This window comes from Vidua macroura, chromosome 2, assembly GCF_024509145.1.
Source record: "Vidua macroura isolate BioBank_ID:100142 chromosome 2, ASM2450914v1, whole genome shotgun sequence".
Classification (NCBI taxonomy): domain Eukaryota; kingdom Metazoa; phylum Chordata; class Aves; order Passeriformes; family Viduidae; genus Vidua; species Vidua macroura.
Window position 1 is genome coordinate 41,626,687 of NC_071572.1, and position 21,478 is coordinate 41,648,164.

Below are 21,478 nucleotides of genomic sequence, written 5' to 3' on the forward strand. Positions count from 1 at the left end.
CGCTCACACCTGGTAAGATGCATGGACTCATGCTGGGATGCAATTAGCACACATATGCTCATTTGTTATTGTCTATTTAATCCCAGTCCTTATTTTTGTTTTAAATCAATTATTAGGATATTTTCTCAAAGATGAAAATTTTCTCTATGCTTATTTCCCTACAGACAAGAATAACCCGCAAGAGTAACCTGTGTTTAGTTTCAGGAGAAATATGGCGTTTCTGAAACACAAGTAAGATCTCCGTGGTATTTTGTATCATGGAAATGGTCAAATTACATAGGCAAAAGAAGAGAATGCTTTCATATTATTCAAGAACCATCTACCTTCTTCTCCAACTAAGCCTGGACAGACTTGAAGAGACAGTGCATGTTCAGCAGTTGACATTTGAAAGGTTTCCCATGCTTAAAATAAAATTTCACTTTAGAGCATCCTAGAAAAAGCATTACTTACTCTGATTTAAAAGCATTAAATACGCAGGATGTATTTTTTCTGATACATATGCATACATATGCATGAAAAAATCAGCAATTTTCTCATTACAAATATTTAACATTTTATATATCTTTGAATGAGATACAAACAAATGCATACAAGATGGGGGGAATAACTACATTTATGCAGGAGATTAAGCTTTTTTTATGGTTCTCACAATTAACATTTTGGGATTGTATTTTCATCTGCATTTGAAAAATCTAATCTAAATGATTCTATTAAAAAAATAATTACCAACATATCACAATTCTTATGTTTTCATTCCCTGAAAGGATACGTCTGGCACACTGGTGTCACTGCAGAATTCACTGCCTCAATTGGAACTCTGCTCATGAATCTCATCAATGATGTTTTTGCTTGCTATTTTATGTTTTCAGGTTTTTTTTTATTTTATGAGAATTGAGAAGAAATTTTAATTGTAAAGATAGTATATTGAAATATGAATTGAATTTATTTTAAGGGTTATAGGCGCAGAGCAAAATTTCCTAGCCATCTCAACAGAGATGTCCTACCTCATATATGTGAATCATTGTAGAAAAATTCTGAAATCATTTATAATCTATAAGGTCCATGCAGACAATTAACCAAAATTCCTCTTTCCTCTCTTTCCCTTCAGAGGTCCACCTACATATCTATCTTTATCCTCTCTTTCTTCTGTAAAGAGTAATTTTCAAACAGGGGGAGCCAAAACTCAGGTCATGGGGATTAAAAATCTCCTGAATTCCTTAGACATACAGTTCAAAAAGGAAATTTTGTGAATTTCCCAGATGGCCTTCACAAATTTCACTTGTAGTGCTGAGCTCTTAGAACACTGTGGAAACAGATATATTAAAGACAAACACTGACAATAATTTCTTGCATTGTAAAATTTATCTTACAATATCAGACTTGAGCAGAATCAGCATAGATTGAACTAGTACAGACTGGATTTATCAAAAAAAGCACAAAAAAATTATAAAATTAAAATTTCTATAAGAATTCTTGTATTTATTTGTGCAACTGCACATTTTAACATCAAATGGAGGATGGCTTGATAGCAAGACAGAGTCTCACTTTAATTGAAGTTCTGTGGATTCATTTATATTTGAAAAGCTCTCCACAATCTCAAACTGTTAACTCAGCACTGCCAAGTCCACAACTAAACCATGTCCCCATGTGCCACATCTACATGTCCTTTAAATACTGAATTTTTGCCAGGGATGGTGACTCCACCAGTTCCCATGGCTGCATGTCCCAATGTCTTCCAGTGAAGAATTTTTTCATAATATCTTGAGGCCATTTTTTCTCTCCTATCCCCTGTAAACTGTCAGAAGAGACCAACCCCCACCTCACTACACCATCTTTTCAAGTAGTTGTAGAGAGTGACAAGGCTCTCCTGCAGCCTTCTTTTCTAGATGTTAAACACTCCCATCTCCTTCAGCCACTCCTCACAGGACTAGTACTCCAGACACTTCATCAGCTTCATTGCCTTCTCAGGACATTCTCCAGGCACCTCAATGTCCTTCTAGTGAGTTATCCAAAACTGGATACAGGACTCAGGGACGTGACCTCACAGTGCCAAGTACAGAGAGAGAATCACTGCCCTGGTCCTGCTGGCCACATGATTGTTGATACAGGCCAGGATGCCATTGGCCTTCTTGGTCACCAGGGCACACACTGGCTCATGTTTGGCCACTGTTGGCATTTCAGGTCATTTTCTGCTAGGCAGCTTCCCAGCTACTCTGCCACTTTTCCCCAAGCCCATAGGGCAACATGGAGTTGTTGTGATTCAAGGGCAGGACGTGCCACCTGGTCTTGTTGAACCTCATACAATTGGCTTGGGTGATTGATCCACTGTGTCCAGATCCCTCTGCAGAGCCTGCCTGCCCTTCAGAAGCTCAACACTCCCACTCAACTTGGGGCCATCAGCAAACTGACCGAAGGTGCCATCGATCCCCTCATCCAGGCAATCACTAAAGGTGTTAAACAGGGCTGGCCCTGGTACTGAACCTTAGGGAACACCTCTGGATGTCTCTCCATTCACCACCATTCTTTGGGCCTGGCCACCCAGCCAGTTTTCAACCCCAGTGAACAGTGCACCTTTTCCAAACATGAACAGCCAGTTTCCGCAGGAGAATGCTGTGGGAGACCGTGTCAAAGGCTTTACATGACATCCACAGCTTTTCCCTCATCCACTCAGTGGCTCACCTTGGCATAGAATGTGATCAGAATGTGTTGCTTAAGCAGAACCTGCCTTTCACATACCCATGCTGGCTGGGCCTGACCCCCTGGTTATTCTGCATGTGCCGTGTGACAGTACTTAGGACAATCTGCTCCACGATTGTCCCTGGCTCTGGTTATGTTATGGTTACAACTTTGTGGTTAACAAGTTAAAGAATAGATGCTAAGTAGGCAGAAAATTTGCTTTCATACTCGTAAAGTTATAATCCCAATTAAATGCAGAAAGCCACATTTTTTTCCTACAAGCAGTTCAGCAAATTTCCTTTTCTTGCATACAGTACATATAGCTAAATCAAAATAGACACAAGATCAAAACATTGCTGACTTTTATTCAGAATTTGGTAGAACATGAGGAAATTGCCTTTTCTGAGCAGCACTTGTCATGCAGCCTCCATGAACCCACCTACTCTGAGTTAAATGTAAAGAAGGATAGATTGTATATAACAATTGTTCTGTTCCTCTTTCCTTTTTCCAAAAGTGGTGCCTTATTGCATAAATTATATCATTGCCCAAGTGTTTCAAGAAGTTTAATTAAATGTATCACTTCCAATAAATTCCTTGGGCAAATGGTCTACCATAGGGGCACATAAAGAACCTGAACATTAATTGCATTTGAGATTAGCCTCGCTGAATTGAATTCTCACACACTGATACCCTTTCTGCTTTAGCCATAAATATCAGGCATTTGTACATCCAGATATTGGCAGGTTTACTGTAAAGTAATATTCCCACTAGACTGAAAGTCTACACGGGAAAAAGTTTACTATAGAAGAACTGCCTGCTTACAAATTACCAGTGAGGCAGACAGTACCTCTCTTTTGATACTCTTTACAAATGCAGCATTTCTATTCAATATAATTCCATTAACAACCTCTGTATCAGAGAATTGCACATGAAAAAAAAAAAAAATGTAGTTTTATAAACCATCAAAAATTTCTGTGTAAAAATACCCCCACCAACAAAAAAACAAAAAAACAAAAACCCAAAAAAACCCAAACAAACAAAAAAAAACCCAAAAACAACCAAAAGAAAGCCAAAGCAAGGACACCTGGTGAAAAAAATCCAATTTGCTGATAAATTAATTAAATTCCCTAGTGACCCAACCCTGAATGAACATGCCTCATGTGGGAGAGACTTAAAGACAAATTTGCTAATTAATGTTAATGCAGGGATTGGAACAATTAGAAGAATAGGTTCACAGCAGAACATCCGTCTTTTGCTCAGTTAGTACAAGCACGGTAACTAGATCTTCACATTTGCAAGAGTTATTGTGAATTAAACAGTTCCATTACACACAACACAAGTAATAATGTTACAGTCCCCTTGTGGAGGGAAATGTAAAACAAGTAAGGAATAGCTGTTCTTTCTGGGTTTATATGTAATTGTGTCCCAATATCCTGAGTATAACGGGTAAACCTTAAGGGATTAGTACTACTGTGGCACTTCAAATAGTCTAAAAGATTATCATGCCTGAACATCTTTTCAAGCATCTTTTCTCTATTCTAATAGAGACTTAACCATTTGTAACTAGTTGATTATTATAACTGCGTTTCAGTGAATATAGTTGTAAAATAGAAAATTGGATAAACTTACCTGTAGGATATTACAGACTAATGAGAGATGGGAAAGCTCCAGATGAATAAAATTAAAAGTGGCTGAATTCCCTTTACCAGTGCTTACATTCACTACTGCTAATTTTTACAATAAGATGGTGCGTACATGGTGGTGACCTGCCTGACTCCTTCCTAGTTTTGATAGATCTGTTTTAAAAATTAATTCTGGATGAAGTAAGATTCTTAGCCTACACAAGGGAATCTCACAATATCAGTTATAATTTTATTGAGTTTATTGGATTCTATTTGAAAACTAACATAGTACAAAAGATGTTTCCCAGTTCCTGATGATTCTACTATTTTTATAAATTATTTCTTTAAGATTATGTATCATATATTTCTATTTTGCCACCATGCTATCTCTTAATTACTGATCAATATGACTCTAAATATAGAGCTACTCAAATGGTAGACTACAAGGAGCCATAATGGACTACTGGATAACTAATGTCTGTTTTAACAAGTCCATAACCATGTATTTGCTATAGGAGATACTTCACTATGGCTCCAAAGGAGCTATTACAAGCTATTGACTTTGAGCACATTCCTACCCATCTAATTATGTATTAATGTTACTGCTGTTACTGTCACAACAGAGAAAACTGAAGCAAGACAAAAAGTTAAGAAGTGAAGTAAATGCAAATTTATCTAGCATTGAAAATTCTAAATTCTAAATGAAATGTTTCTTTTCTGCTGTTTACATATTTCTTGGTAAAAAACATAAAACTGGTGAGCAGCTGAAAGAAAGGGAGACGACTATTAGAGCATTTTAACACTCAGTAGATTCAGTTTCCAGTAAGGTAGACAGTTGTTTTATTTCATTCTGCATTCCTGAACAGAGGTATCACACAAATTTTTCTTTTTAATATTGAGCTGAGTGAAAGGACCAAGTTTGTTTTCTTATTCCATCTGTGTACTATTACACTGATTTTCAAACTAAATCCTTACTGAGAAAGGAGATTAATTTATTTTGATTTATCTGGGATCAATTTTCAGTAATAAAAGAAAATTTGAAGCAAGGAAATTTTCATTTATTCCATTTTACAGTGAAGAATTTGCACAGCTTCAGTCCTGGCTGCATGTAAGAAGCAAAGAAATAGAAGAGGGACAAAATGAAATCTAAAAGAGGAGCAAAACCAAAATGAAGGGACAACCCTCTCCAGATGAGCTAAATATTCCTTCCACCTCCCTAAAAGACAGCAAGATCTTGAGCTACACTCCCAGCTTTCCTGCATTCAGGAGTTTGTATTCACATTTATAGAAATTACAACTACTGTCTAAGGCTGATAGTGGAAAAGACAGTGGATGTATCTGAAAGCATGATCAAAAACAGAGACAGTATCATTTTGGTAGACAGCCAGTTTCTAAGTCCTTCTCTACCACATTAAGATTCTCATCAGAAATGTGTATGAGGATGAGGCAATCTGTACCTCGACGTCTTACTTTTCTAACACATAGCAGATGTAACCAATAAAGTGGTCAAAAGAGAATATTTCCCTGAATTCCAGTTGAAAACTTCATCAGAAGCTTGGAATGCAGAATACCTTTTCCTTTAAATAACCACCACCAAACATATAATTCTCTCTTCAGTAGTGCATGCAGTTTTCACTACCTCTAAATCAAGTCCTTTCCCCAAAAAATGCAACAGTCCATATGCAGCAGGGGAGGGAATGGCAAGTAGAATTTTCTAGCAAAATTACTCCTGGACATAGTTTGCTATGGCCTCTGAGCAAAGACTTCCTGAACTGAAAATGAATCACCCTGACAGTTACAAAAAAATAAGCAATAGGGCTTAGAAATGTCCACAGAATACGTATTCTCTCAAGGTGCATGATTCTAACCAGAATCTTAGATGGAATCTGTCTCACCTAACTTCAGGAACCTGTCATGTAGATGTTTAGAGCTGAGCTAAACTCTTAATCTAGGCAGTGTCTGCTGTCATTTGAGAGAAACAAACACTATTAATTTGACTTATTTTACCCATCTTTATCAGAATGATCTATATTATAATAGAAATATTAAAAACAAGCCTAATGTGCCCAGTTTAGACATGTACAAATCCACATTTAATTTGATTAATTCTCTTCTTAAAACAAAGTTTAAGGAGTAGAAAAGGCCACAAGTTACATATCTGAAAGAACTACACAAAGGAACATGTAAGATAGAGAGCTTTCCAAGTCTCCCTTGACAGCATCTCGCCCTTAATTGCACTAAAAGTTGCAGCCCACAGATCATATTGTACAAAACCATAAAACCAAAACACACCCAACCACAGGATGCCTCAGAAACATCCTGAATATCCTGACTTTTCCTCAAATCTAAGATTTAATGAACCAAAACTCCAGAAGAAATTTCTTAATTCACTAGGTTACTAGGATGTTAGTCCCAATATAAGTTAGAGATGAAGGGGCATCTGATGACCTAGAGGTCATTAGGGCTAACTTTGAGGATAGATACTACTTTAAATGTAGCTCAGGTTGCTTATGGGCCAAGTCCAATTGAGTTCTGAATAGACTGTCCGGGACATCTGTTCAAGTAAAAAGTCTGCTGCATCTGCAAACATTACAAAATGTGCTGAAACAGAGATAAGACTTCTATTAGCAACAATACTCTGCAGACCTTCATTTGATAGGCAGCATTCAACATGAGAAAGGTGGTGAGTAATCATGTATGTACACCACCTACACCACCTGTACAAAACCCTAAAACCCTGTTAATATTTCTGTGGAATAGTTTAGTAAGCTACTTAATCTGATTCAATGTGATAATATAATTAGCTTTTTCAGTTCTACTCATTAAAGGAAAAAGAGACAAAAACCACAAAAAATTCCCTTAAACCTGAGGACAAGAGATGCTACAGACCTTTTTTGATAATTTTGCTGAAATAATGGGTGTTATGGGTACTCAATTATGCCTAATTGATAAGTAGCTAGTGATAGCTAAGAGTTCAGGTAGATAGAGTCTGATATCCCCAGCTCAGTTTTAAACCTACTGCTGTAGCAATATTTGATCTTTATTTCACAGAAGAAGAATGCATTGCAAGTGAAAGAACAGGAAAGAATGAAGAATTGTGGTATAGCTGCATATCTGGAACAGCCTCAAAGAAATTACAGACACTGCAAACATAAAACCACTGACTGAATTAATTAACTAATGAAATTTCATTTCTCATTTCTCTCATTCTGCATTGTAATACTGCATGCCCTTGAACTGCCACCTGTACTCACTCACAAGTCTTTATTGCTGGAAAAATAAAGGAATGAGACACAAAAACATGCACTTTCTATTATATATGATATGGGTGATTCCAAATAATCAGAACTGGGTTGGGAAAATGCTGCAAAAACAACATATCTATATATGTGTGTGTATGTGTGTAGTTCAGGAGCAGAAAACATTTTTGCAGTATCATCAGAGTTGTAGCCAAGCTAGTGGGTACAGATACAGTCATATCTTCATCCTCTGTGGTAGAATGGTTCATTGCTTCCCACTATATCTTCAGAAGGGAAAAGGAGGGTAGTTAGGCATGAATGTTCCAGGGTGGGTAATATCACCAGCAAACAAATCAAACCAAAAGGATTTGGCCCTCATTAAGATAACTGAACCTTGTAACTGCCCCTTTCAGAAGAGTTAAATAAGGACACCAAATAGTGGTAGATGTCCATGTGCATCATTTCCCCTCTCCTTTCAGCTCATAGGAAGCAGTTTGAGTGGTTACAGCTTTATGGTGATTAGGCAGAGCAGAACAGTCCTGCCTATGCTAGAGCCAGTCACCCCCATTACACAGGAATGTGCGTGCTGTGAATATTACTAAAGCATACTGGGTTGCACAGGATCACCAGCAATTGGAGAGCAAATGACAAAATGAATATCCAGTCTGAACTGAGAATTATACAGGTTTCTGTTTGAAGCAGGAGGAACTCAAAACCCCAAAGGAATTGGAAAATAGTTGCAGCAACTGAACTCAATAGAGGTTTAGCAAAACTGTTCAAGAAGTCAGTAGAAGTTCTTACAAATCAAATATTAAGGCTGCAACCACAGATTTATTTTTTAAATCCTTTCTTGTAATGCAAACCAAAGAACTCTTTAAAAGACATTTGCCTTCATATGTCTCCTTTCAAGTTCTTTTTCGGATCAAGTAAAATACTAGCAAGGATTGTGTTGTACGGTGTCATATGGTAGTAAAGCAATTCATCAGAGCTGAATTTATAGTAAATCAAGGTTGCATGGTGTTCTGTTCTTCCAGATCACCATGAACAGTGTTCTGTTCTTCCAGGATATCAGTAACAGTATTGCCAATGAGTGAAAAAGTGCTAAGAGCTATATATAAATGATATATTTCCCAGAGCTCATATGAAAGTCATGACACCTTTGCTAGAGGAGCTGCTAGGTTAAAAAATGGTCCTTTCCTGGTTGTCATACTCTTTCTGAAAAATAATTGTCTGATGAGTCAAAATGGCTTTTTCTTATTACCCCTTCACCTAATTTTTGTTTTCACAGAAATATTCCAAGTCAGTACCAGCATTATCTTAACACAAAGATGCATCATGCTGGCATCTTGTACACAGAATCCAAAGGTTTTGCTTTCCGGGTCAGCATGCATGAAAAAGAGGATTTTCATTACATTGAGTGATATTTCTTAAGGTATGTGGCTTTGCTTATTATTGCTTTAAAAAAACTACATCTTCTGTTCATTAATGCTGAATATGAAAGTGTACCTTAGGCTAGGGTTTCACTGTGGTTTTTTTCACCCCCTGCACTGAAATGCTGAGCAGTGCTTCATTTGCCAAAAACCAGATGCTTCTTCCTGCTCCTGCTGTAGCCAAACTTTTGATTCGGATGGGATTTTGCATCTGTTATACCAGTTATGGGAATTGCAGGAACTCATTAGCACTCAAGCCCTATGTCAGCAGACTTCATCTGGGAAAGAGAGGAAAAAGAGTGCCCCACAAATAATCCACAGCAGGAGGTTTCATCCCTTCAAAGATATCAAGACAGGCATTTGTAGTTCTGTAGCTATTTCTAAAATACCTGTTTTTTACCTCATAAATATGCTTAGATTATCTTCTGCCAATGAACAAATCTGATCATTGACTTCATTTGGAATAGAAATATTGGAACATAAATCAGTAATTTATCTTTAGGGGATCTCTTAAGGATTTTACTCGCTTTAACATGAGTAATCTGTCCTGCAGACATGTCAAAAATAAACTTTGAAGGCTGCTTTTCAAAGTTACACCATATGTACCGGCAAAGCTCTACTTATTTTTTTTTTCCTTCTTATTGGCATCTTCACAGGACAACACCTTCACATAAGAATACATGCAACTCCACTCCCCCTTGATAAGACTGGCTTGTTGTTAGAATGGATTCTGTCCAGGAATTTAGTACAGTTGAATGTTTGTTGCAACTTCATAACTTCTTTTCAGCACTGACATTTTTAACTAGCATGAAAAATGAGTAGAAGAATATATTTGTTTTCTTTAGTTTCTCCAAAATTTATTTAGGGCACAAAGGTGCTGCCATTTGGATGCTTTTAAGTATAAATAACACATTTGTTGCCTTTTATGTTGAATAAAGAGATGAAGGTCCCATGAAATGTCAGATATATTCTTAGCAACTGAGCCATTTCTCATAAAGGATCCGTGAATCTAAGCATTTTTTTTTCTTATTTATAATTAACAGCTTTCCTTTCCAGTCAATCCTATTCTACATGTTAACATCCCAGAAGTTCTCTTCTGCTCCATTTGAGGTCTGTTGCTTGACACATATGAGATAATTTTTTAAATTTTGGTGCCATATTCCCATGGAAACAGGAATTACACTGTCATTTATTGACTGTTTTTGAGAACAGTTGCCCAACCACCACCTCTTAAAAAGCAGTTAGCTAGTTATGCCACACCAAGTAGGGATTGCCAGTAGGTACTGTGGAAAGTATGTGTGTTCCCTGTTCTGAGATGAAAGATGTTGCAAAGCACTTAAATACACTGTTGAGAATAAATAGGACCACTGAGGAGTGAATGGTTGTTTTCATACACATGCAGAAATTACATAAGTGAGTGATTGTGTAAAGCAGCTCTGCTGAGCAGAGAAGGCTGTTCAATAATAAATCCAAGAATTATTTTCAGAACTTTGGTTGTTAAATGAGTGGCAGCATTTGGCCAGATTGTTTTTGGTTTGACAGTTGTGATAAAGAATCCATTTTGTTCCAGTCATTTTAGTAAGTTTCTTCCACTTATACCAACCCAAGAAGCCACACAGAAAATGACCAGATATAATTCATACCATAGCCTATGAGAGCAGAGGCTTGTTTAATTTCCAAAACCATCCCGCTTCATGTATTATTCCTGCAATTTAATGTAATGACTTTCTTAATGTCTCACTTGGATTCACTTCAGTAAAATGTCCTTTATCCTCCTTTCCCCCAGTTTCCTGCTTAGAAATTGCAGATTAATGAGAATTTACATGGATGAAATGAATTCTAGTCCATCAACTCTCAACTATTTGTGAGTGGTTTACAAGTTGTGGATTAGTTGAACTGCAGATGCCAGTTGAACTGGCTCCTTGCAGAGACAACTTGGTCTGGCAAGAATTATATGCTACTATAGAGTGCCGTGGGATGGTGGCTTTACAGTTTGCAGGATCAAGTTGGCCCAGAACCAGTTTACAGAGCCTAAACTAAAATCACTTGGCCTTCCTGCACCATGCAGAGTCAAACAAACATCTCTGCATGGAGCTGGTCCAAGCCTGGCATGTCTGACTTGGAGAGGAGGTAGAGTTTGATGGGCACTGCATTATAGCTCATAGAGCTTTATTTCTCCATGCCTCTGTGCTGCTTTCCAGCAGTGCTCCTGGTCCAAGGCATTGTTGCTAAAATGGAGAGTGGAACTGCTGTACAGAGCCAGCATGGATCCAGTGCCATGCCTCAACTGGTATACACTGGTACACCTGAACTGGTACACACTGTGGGAGTCTGGGACAGAGACACCTGAAGGGCTCTGCTAAAATCAGCTGTGGTCTACCTGCCTTGTTGCCTACACCAGACATGATAGTGACTCTCCTTTATCTCATCTTTGTTCAATTATTTTGTATATCTCAGGTATCATGCTCCTTACTTGTGATCAGCTGATGATAAATTCCTTTCTGAAACAAGGCTGGGTTTTGGGCATACTTATCAACTAATGCTGGGGGAAGAAATGCTTTTGCTGAGTAAAAACTCCAATTTTTCCAGTTTCTGGGACATTGAAACAACAGTGAGTGGGACTAGTCAGCACAGTAAGGGCTACCTCAAAGGTTTCCTTTATGCTTTCCTGCAAATTGGCAAAAAATGATAGACCCTGTTAGCCAAATTGTGCCAAGGAATTGAATGTGAGGCTGCTTGTTACAACAGATCAAAGGGATCCAGACTTATGCAATAGCAAGTGATATTTTTTGCCTGGGAATTGCTGTCTAGCACAGGGGTAACTTAAGGATGATTGCATAAAATATCTGGCTTCAGTGGAGCTAGCCATTACTGGTCTGGAGTCTACAAAGGGAACCTCCTTATCCCTGGCTCCATAGAGGGCAATCTGCATTCCTCTACCCCAATTATGTATCTGAAGGCTGCTCAAGAGCCATTAAAACATCTCTAAATTATACTGTTAGTTTTTGAAAGTAAGTTTAAAATGCTTTTGAAGAGGACCATATGAGAAGAGGTCCTTAATTTTTAGTGTTTCTGGAGATAAATGGGTTGTGCCAGAGCAGACCCAGGGAAAGTAGAATACAACCTGCTGCTTGCTGACTGCCAATGAGCATTACTGCCCATTTAGGAGTACAAGAACAAAAGACAAACTAAATTATTAAATGCATGTACTTGAAAAGAATCTTAGAGGTTACATCTTACTGCATGAAATTATTTTATCAAACTCCACATCAACAGCTGTATGTTAACTCTTGAACTTCTGTGCTGGGAAACTTCTCATACCTCCCTTTTCTAATGTTGTCAGTTTTCTGAGAGAGTCTTTGGTGCACTGAAATGTTGAGAGAGCATTAAAAACCACAAGTTTATTCAAAACTGGTTTGCAAAATTCAGTCACTGAATGATGGGTCCTACATAAGTGTTGAAAAAGCTAAATGACACATGTGAAGGGGAAAGTTCACGTGAAACAAAACCTAACATTAATTTAAATGTTATTTTACTGTAACAGATGCTGGAGTATCTATCACATGCATCCAGGGGGAACAAGAAGCTTTGGCCATCTTACACTGTAATGTTGAATTTTAGGTATTTCTGCAACACTGATCTCTCTACATATATCTTGAGAGGTCTGAGATCTCAAATGTGCTGCATGACATTCCTTCTCTTTATATGACATATGTGACCTTAGAAAATATCTCTCTAAGATAATCCCTTATTTTTCAAAAAAAGTTTTGAAAACTTTCTAATGCATTTGTTCATTATATATAGAAGACTTTTTCCTTTTTCCTTCCTGTGGGTATATCCTAACTTTCCTTTGGAGTAAAACTTATACCTCTTGAAACTGATGCATCCTAGTGCAAAGAAGAGACTTCTAGAAGCATTATTCATTCCTGATGAATTCAGGTTTCTGGAATTATCTGTTCTAGATTAAAAGAAATTCAGGGAAAACTCAAAATTAAGAAATGCCTTTATGACTGATTTTTCAGCCTTTTTTTTTTTTCCAGCTGTCAACAAAAACTGATTTCTCCCTTCTCAGCATGTAATCCTCATGTTGACTGTGAAGAACTAGCAACATCAAAGTGAATATCTGCTAAAGGTACTCCTAGTGAAGAGAAGGATTTGTTTGTCTGAAGCACCAGCCAGTCTTTGTGCAATGCAAAGGGAGTACCAACAACTCTAGAAGAGTGCCAGGGTGTAAATTCTAGAACCTCTTATTTCAGCAAAGGTTTTCCAAAGCTATGAAGACATGTAGCACCTTAGAGGAGAAAAACATTTATACAGGGAAAGCTGCTAAGGGAAAATAATTCAAATTAATTCACAGAGCTTTTTTTGTTTTTCCCAAATATTTTTTGCGAGCACTTATCATCCAGAAGAGAATCCCAGGGAAAAGACTGTTGTATTCATTTTCAATCAGACTGACAATCTTATTTTCTCTTTGTGAATATGGTTATAATATATTTTCTCCTGGCATTACAATTCTCTTTTCTAAGAAAGCAGTGGTAAACTTTATCTGAGGCATGTTAATGAAATCCTTCAACAGAAGACAGACTTCATAAGAAATTCCCACCTCACTTTTAATTCAGCTCTCAAAAACAAGAGGATGAAGAGCTATATAACCTTTTTTTACTTTCTAAAGTTTTATTATTGAATTGTGCTTTCTAAAAATATAAGAGCATGACAAATATGGAAAAAACCCCTCTTCCGTGCGTGTAGTTTGTTCAGTTTGGCTGTCAGGTTTCACTCAGAAGGCAGCCCTAAATATTTATTTTCCTCCAAATCTCCTCTTAAAAACAATGATACCCATTAGAACAACTTATAAATGATGTGCTTTACTAACTCCCAATGAAAAAATGGGGAGGAGAAGGCTGTCAGAGAGCTTAGGGGGTAGTTTAGAAGTGTTTCTCTCTGCAATGAGGAATAGGAATTTCCATCTTCCACAGAGACTCTAAATTGCTTTAGCCTATTTGAACTATTGTAAATAGATTGAGTGCATAGAACGAAGTTGGCTAGAATGACTGGAGACAAATTGCACATTTCAGAAGATTAAAGAAGATAGATTCCATCCCCACTTTGGGGATCAGTGAGGAGATGTGCCAGGGTGTGCTATCTCAAGGAGCTTCTTGCTGCATGCTGCTTATCCTCAGCTGCCTGGAAGAGGGTTTTGGTCACACTCTGGCTGGGAAGGAAGTTCCTTTGCTCTTTTGCCTTTATGTTATATCTGACCTGCAGTCACTGCACATACACTTAAAATATTTTAAATTAGGGGCAGTCTTCAGCAGCAGGGAGCCCAGCACATGCTGACAGAATATTTTACTTTTCCTGATGGGTGGCTCTTCCCAGGCCATTCCTATCTGTGTTACCTCAGCTAAATAGCTTTCAGTGTCTGAGAAAATAGATATAAAATAGCTTAATTCCAAATTAGCTGCAGACTGTGCTTCAGATTTACTGTTTGTTTATTGTTCTTGAAAAGGGAGTAAAAGCAGTTTATTAACGTAAATATATTTTCTTAAAAACTTCTCCAAACAACAAACAACAATGGACTGGAAGAGATGTGGGTCACTGAGAATTGGTATTGCAAGACTCTTATGATATGAAGCTTTTCATAAAATTATGAGGCTGCATCTTAAAAGCAATTAATTTTGTCCTCCCTATTTGAATGGAGAGGAATTCTAGAATCTCATTGCTCTAATTTTGTGAAGTCTTTGCTTAAGTCTCAGAAAGAAATATTATTCCACTATCCTCCAATTTAAATTTCAATTTTCTTTCCTTATTCTTGTTTCTCAGATAATATACTGGTTGGCTCTGGCTGGGAGGGAGTTAATGTTCCTCAAAGTGGCCCATATGGTGATTTGTTTTGATTTGAGACTAAAACAGTGCTGATAACATACCAGTGTTTTGGCTATTGCTGAACTGTGCCTTCATGGCATTTGGGCTTTCTCAGTTTCTCACGCTGCCTCCTCAGTGAAGGGGATGGGGTGGGCAAGGGGTGGGGATGGGAAACAGCTGGGACATCAAACCCCAGCTGACAAGAAGGATATTCCAGGCCCTGTAATGTAACACCCAGCAATAAAAGCTCAAGGAAATGAGAGGAAAGAGACATTCATTGTTATGGCTTTTGTCTTCACAAGTAACCACTACCTATGCTGAGGGTCGGCTTTCCTGGAAATGACCAACCATCTTCCTACTGGTGGGAAGCAGGGAATGAATAACTTATTTTGCTTTGTTTCACATGCAGCTTTGCTTCACCTAAACTGTTTTTATCTTCCCCTCCAGTTTTTCAGCTTTCCTTCCAATTCTCTTTCTGTGAGTGACTGGTTGGGTGCTCATCTGTTGGCCAAGGTCATCCAAGTACCAAGACAGACAAAAAAAAAGCATTTTGTTACTCTCTTCCAGGCTTGATTTTTGTAACTCTTCTTAGAGCTGGAAAATATTCAACCATTCTCTTCGTATTCTATTTTGGACCCCTTTTGCTGATGAAAAACTGGATTTCTTTCTTTCTTTTTTAAAATTATTTCCTAGTGAAAATATTTCTACTGATACACCCCAGGGTGCAGTTTCCTTTTTCATTGCACTATATGAATCCCTCTCAGTTTCTGATTGCTACTTCTTGTGACTGTGAATAATGCTTAGTATTTCTTCTCTGGGCAGCGCAGCTCAAAGAAAGGGAAAATGTTGATTATTTATGTCATCAGACGTGTGTTGACTCTACGAAAAGTCAAATAATTTACTACTGTTTTGTTTTATACTGGTGTACACTTTGAATGAAACATTTGTGCTTGCTCACACATTTTGAAAGAACTGTACAGTGAAGTCAGGGTTCAAATCTCTGGCACATCAGGGGTATTTTGGAGAGAGCCAAGTATGAACTCTTCAGCTGTGTGCTTCAGATTTTTAACTGTCATATTTTGTGAAAAATGTTAAGCTTAGAGTGGATAACACAAATCTTATGGTGAAGGGAAAAGTGTCGTGTGGCTACTGTGAACCATTGCAAACTCCAAAATGAACCATGGTTGCTTAGTCAGTGGGTCTGGACACTGGCTTGTCATGAAGAATTTGAACTGGGTATGCTGTCTCACAAAAAATGAACAGCTGAGATACCTCTGATGAATTATAGATTTATTTTGTCATCCTTTCTCCCCCTTAGTCCAAAGAGAAAGACAGGCATTGCTAAGGCAGAGTTCATCTCACCTAATGTAAGTAATTAAAGTTAAAGCCTCTTTTTATTTTTTTTGCAATACAGGGTTACTTCAGTCCCAAGATAAAACCTTGACTCAGCTCAAATTTCAGACATATATACATGTAGACACTTATATCATAGACATTTAAGTTGTCTGAATCTGGAGATCTTAATATTAGATTATATGAATAGTTCTTTTGGATTATTTTGCTACTTGGGAAGGGTTTTCTAAAGAGCCTCCATTTCCACATTGCTTTTTTCCTAGTTTTTATTAGGTAGTTTAATAAGCTTAATTTGGGGTATTTTTCAGATCTGAGGATAAATCTGATTTTTTGGACACATTAACATGAAATGGTAAAGAAAGGACCAAGAGTACCAGACTCAAAATGCAAAGATAAACTTGATTCCCTCTCCTTCTTCCTCTTGCTAGGGAGATTTCTGAGTTATTGCTTCCTGGAACATAATTTTTTCTTGGCCTGTTCTTTAACTTTTTAATTACTTTTTATCGGGGATGAACAGAATTTCTGTCAAGCCAAGATATTTTCTTACTTGGTAAAAAAAAAAAAAAAAAAAAAAAAAAAAAAAAGGTAATATACCTGGGAAAATTACAGAAAGACAGTTTATGGGCTGTAGCAAGTGAGAACTACTGGTGTAAAATGATTATCAATTACTCATTTTCAACCAGCTATCTCACTGGATCCATTCCACCTACTATATTGTAGTGCATTTATCAACTTAATTCAGGCAGTTAGTCATTCGATTTTCTCATTTCATTATTCTGTATAGAGAGCAATTGTTTTTTGTAATTATGGTAATAAAACTATATTTAGATCTGATTTAACCTCCCACTCCTTTAGGCATCTCAGTTAAGTGTGTGAGCTGTGATCCTGTTTGGTCTTCTCAATACAGATGTTCCCTTTACACTTGGGGGAAGAAGAAATGGAGCTGTTAGGGAAATTTGGATAATAGGAGACCTCAGTGAAAAACTTAAATCAGGCAGGTTTGGTTTTGGCTATGGTCATTACCAGAGAGAGACATAACTGGTTCACTGTTTTGAATTCCAGTTCTGGAAAATCTGACACTTCTTGAAATTTATTTTAAATTTTCCTAGATTTACTCCTTTTTCTAGGTTGAAACTTTGGAAGACTTTGAGCTTTCACAGCATCTGATGTTAGTCAAAGTTACATATAGAAGAATACATATACACAGAGAATACATATATACAGTGAAATTCTGAGGAGTTGTGCTATTTAACTGTAATTTTCTAATGTTATTTTTATGAGGATGTTGGGTCCAAAGCCAGGAGAGAAATCAATAATTTCAAGAGGTCAATCTCCTAATAATGTATCTGCTACCTATAAATCCACCCACAAACTGGCTGCTTAAATGGCTGAATTTACAAGAGAAATTTAGAACTAATTTTAGGTTTCATACTGTCCCTTGCAGTATACTAATGAAGTATTTTAAAAAGCAAATATCGGAGTTGCAGTCCTCTAGCATGAAAATTTCTGCTTTGAGCCCAAAACATTTTTGACAGTTTTTGTTCCTTCTTTCAGCATCTTGCACTGAATATATCTCTCCCAGTATTTATTTTGTTCTTTATCTTCTGATTACTTCCAAATTTAATAGGTTTTTTGGTGTGTTTTTTTCCCCCCCTAAGATTTGTATATATTTTAATGGAAAATGAACTCTTAAAATTTGTTGAACGTGCTATGAGCTTCATCCCTGACCTTTTGTTTTTCAGCTATATTCATTTCATACAGTCCCTTGGCTATTGCTAGAGTGTATATTTTCAGGGTTGGGCTTCTTTGTTCATCAACATTAGCCTTCTTTATTTCTGGTGTATTTTTAGCTAGATTATATGCACAACCCTTGGGCATACATTAATTTATCTTTGAATGTTTTCCATTTCCCTCTGTGTCCTTTATCTCTATTGATTTATCCTACTTGATTTCATCCTGTGCTTTTACATTCTTCTGAAACTCACTCTTTGAAATTTAACATCCTTCTTTTTTTTTTCCTTTTGTGGTTTTACCTGTGTCCTAATTACCACCCTAATTAGGTTATGAACACAATTGCAAAGAGCCCTTGCACTTTTGCAATCCTTTTATATTTACCACACACAGACCTAGCCAAAGATTGATTATTTTCTTCTAAATTCTTCCTTTTTCCTTACTGCATATATAGTATAGTGCTGTGCTTTAACCACAGAATTAAACATCTCTTGATTTATTTATCTTATGCAATGAACCTGAATGTACTAATTCATAACTTTAACAATTTGCTGTAGATAATGTAGTGTTTACAAGTCCTATATATTGCTATATGTTTTTTCAAATGACAACTATAAATTTGTCTAGTTTTTATTCTTTTTTTCCCCCCTCTGGTTTCATTGTAAAATCTAATAAATTACTTCTACTGTGACATTTTCAAACATAAAGTATATTTGCACTTCTATTAAGAAAAATTTTACAACCATATCTCCCTTAAAATATTTATAGTAATTGGAGATTTTTAAAATTTGTCTTACATAGTTACTCAAAATCTGCTCTTTTTTCCAAATGACACTTGCATGAAATTTTTCTCCTCTCCTCTCCTCTCCTCTCCTCTCCTCTCCTCTCCTCTCCTCTCCTCTCCTCTCCTCTCCTCTCCTCTCCTCTCCTCTCCTCTCCTCTCCTCTCCTCTCCTCTCCTCTCCTCTCCTCTCCTCTCCTCTCCTCTCCTCTCCTCTCCTCTCCTCTCCTCTCCTCTCCTCTCCTCTCCTCTCCTCTCCTCTCCTCTCCTCTCCTCTCCTCTCCTCTCCTCTCCTCTCCTCTCCTCTCCTCTCCTCTCCTCTCCTCTCCTCTCCTCTCCTCTCCTCTCCTCTCCTCTCCTCCTCCTTTGACTTCCTAATTTATCTCAGTTTTTTATGTCAATCCTTTGTAGACTTTCACATAATTCATCTGATCAATCTTTAGCTAATTTTATCATTTGCCCTTTTTATTTGTATGCACCCAAAAGCCTTTGTCATGGTGACAATGTAATTTTTATTGCCTTGTACAGGCAAAATTAAGAATTTCCAGGAATATTCTGGGGTATTGTATGGCTTTAAAGTAATGGCTATTTAAATTACAGTCACTTATGCCACTATACCAGTAGGTAAATCAGAACACTTGATGCTTCTATGCAAATTTATCATAGAAGCATAGAATGATTTGGGCTGGAAGGGACCTCAGAGATCATCTAGTTATGCACAGCTACAGAAAAAAAAAAAAAAAAAAAGAAAAAAGAAAAAAAAAGAAAACCTCACAGTGTTGTGTCTTCATATTTGTTTCTGTCTCCTCATTTAAGCAACTTTCCCTTGCTTACAGCAGATGGTTCCACATGTATACTGTTCTTGCTGTTCAGCTCCTTCCTACTGTTATTTCAGAGTAATGCACTTCAACCGTTCAGATGTCAGTTCTTTCACCTACTACGTCTTTGAAAACCAGAAAGGATTTAAGGAAACTGTGTATTTTCTAATTTCATATCTCAATCATAGTTATGACTGTATGTCCAGAAAATGATCCTGTTTCTTAAAAAATTGTCCTATTGCATTTTTCTTCAGATTACTTTTTAGCCACCAAGACCCATAGATTCTGAGATAAATTGGATTGCCTTCTTCCCACGGACAGCAGTTTTAACCTCACAGTTAATGATGCAGTAACTTCAAAACAGTTCACCTAAAACTTCACTGCCAACTTTACTTTGCAACAATGTTGTACTGAAGTTCAGAAAATACTAAAAACCATTTGAAATTGTTCATCTTCATAGTCTTTTCATTACAAGACCCAATCCATTCCTGTAGTAAAATATTAATATCTGTGCTTTTCAGTGACAGCCTTGTTGTCTTTATTTCCCTCTATTAATTTCTACAGGAGGACTGGGCCTGTGTGTGTGTGACTATGGCTGTTCATGCAGTGACCTCCTGCAGGGAAGTGGGGTAACTCTGGGAGGTGAAGAGGGAAGAAAGCAGTGTGTGTGATATACACAAAGTATGTGACTTCCTCCGTGAAATCCTGCTCACAAAATTTGGATATATCATCTGTCCACACCACATTAGCTCACCCCATTTATGTTTTCTGTGCCTCAGTGCAGTGGTTTCTGCACCATGTTTTAAAACATTTATATCTCTTGTAATTGCAAGTGACTAACAGCCATGTAACCTGCGGGCATTTTTGGCATGAATTTGTGGTCCAGATAATGTTTCTTCTTGTATACAGTTGTACTTATTTCTAGAAGGTCTTAATTCTTTACCTCTTCAGGTTTCCCTCCCAGCAGAGCATCTCTTCGACAATCACACTGACGGGGAGTTGAAATTTTCAGCGTGGCTTGGTATCCATTAAGATCTTTCCTCAGCATCTTCCCTCTTTTTCTCTTGCTCTGTCCTCTCTTACTAGCTCTAAAACCAGGAACTCTTGATCTTATTCTTACTGTGCTAATCTTTTCTGCATATCCTTGCTATGAAATGGTTGTTCTAGGCACCAGGGATTGTGATAACCCAGTTCACAAGCTCAAAAAACTATACACTTCAGTTAATGTAGATACTGTATGTATCCATATTTCTCTTTAACTGTCTTCCTTTAGAAATCAGCATAACCTGTCCTACTTGCAAACTTTACATTTTACTAAGTCTAAAGATATACAGTTTGTCACATTTTACAACTCACCAGGTTGAAGTAAAAGAGGATGAACACAATATGAAGCAATCAAGGGCTTGTGAAGAGGGCCCTAATCACACCTAGTCAGACCCCTGGTGTAATCCAATTAAATTGAGTAGTTCAAAGGAAACCCCAGAGGATTAAACATACTTACCCAAGCAAACCCATTTCCTACCACTTGAGGGGTATAGCTCGGAAAACATGCATCTCATTAAGTTCCTAAAATGGCAATTAAGGCTAAAAGGTTAGAGAAAGATAATAAAGCATTATAGAGATTTGGCAAACTCTACCACCCTCTACCTCCCTCTTCTCCCCCATCAGTGCCAACTGTTTTCTAATTAACCCAATGGTAGCAAGGTGTCCACAAGAGGATATCTGCTGATTAGCCAAAGAACTCTCTTTTCTCAATGCTATTAGGCCTCTACCTCTGAAATCCCTGCTTTAGGAAAGTCTGCAGCCAGCACTGAAGTTATGTCTATGTAATATGCTACCACAGTACCTGTACACAAGCAAAGATGCCCAAATTCCACTAAAGCAATCAGCTCATGCTGGGCAGTGATAGTTATGCAATTGAGATCAAGGCAACACAGGAAAATCATTAATAATCTCTTTCCCTCCCT

The 21,478-nt window shown here is 37.3% G+C and overlaps 1 protein-coding gene and 1 long non-coding RNA gene across 2 annotated transcripts in view; one reads left to right on the forward strand and one right to left on the reverse strand.

The window, feature by feature from the left end:
• Positions 1-21,478, reverse strand: part of GPC6 (glypican 6) — a 726,495-nt gene that overhangs the window by 98,890 nt on the left and 606,127 nt on the right. The window lies entirely within an intron of this gene.
• LOC128803284 (uncharacterized) lies at positions 2,120-7,506 on the forward strand. Its single transcript, XR_008435675.1, has 3 exons — positions 2,120-2,181; positions 5,373-5,566; positions 7,350-7,506. It is a non-coding gene; the product is annotated as an uncharacterized LOC128803284 (long non-coding RNA).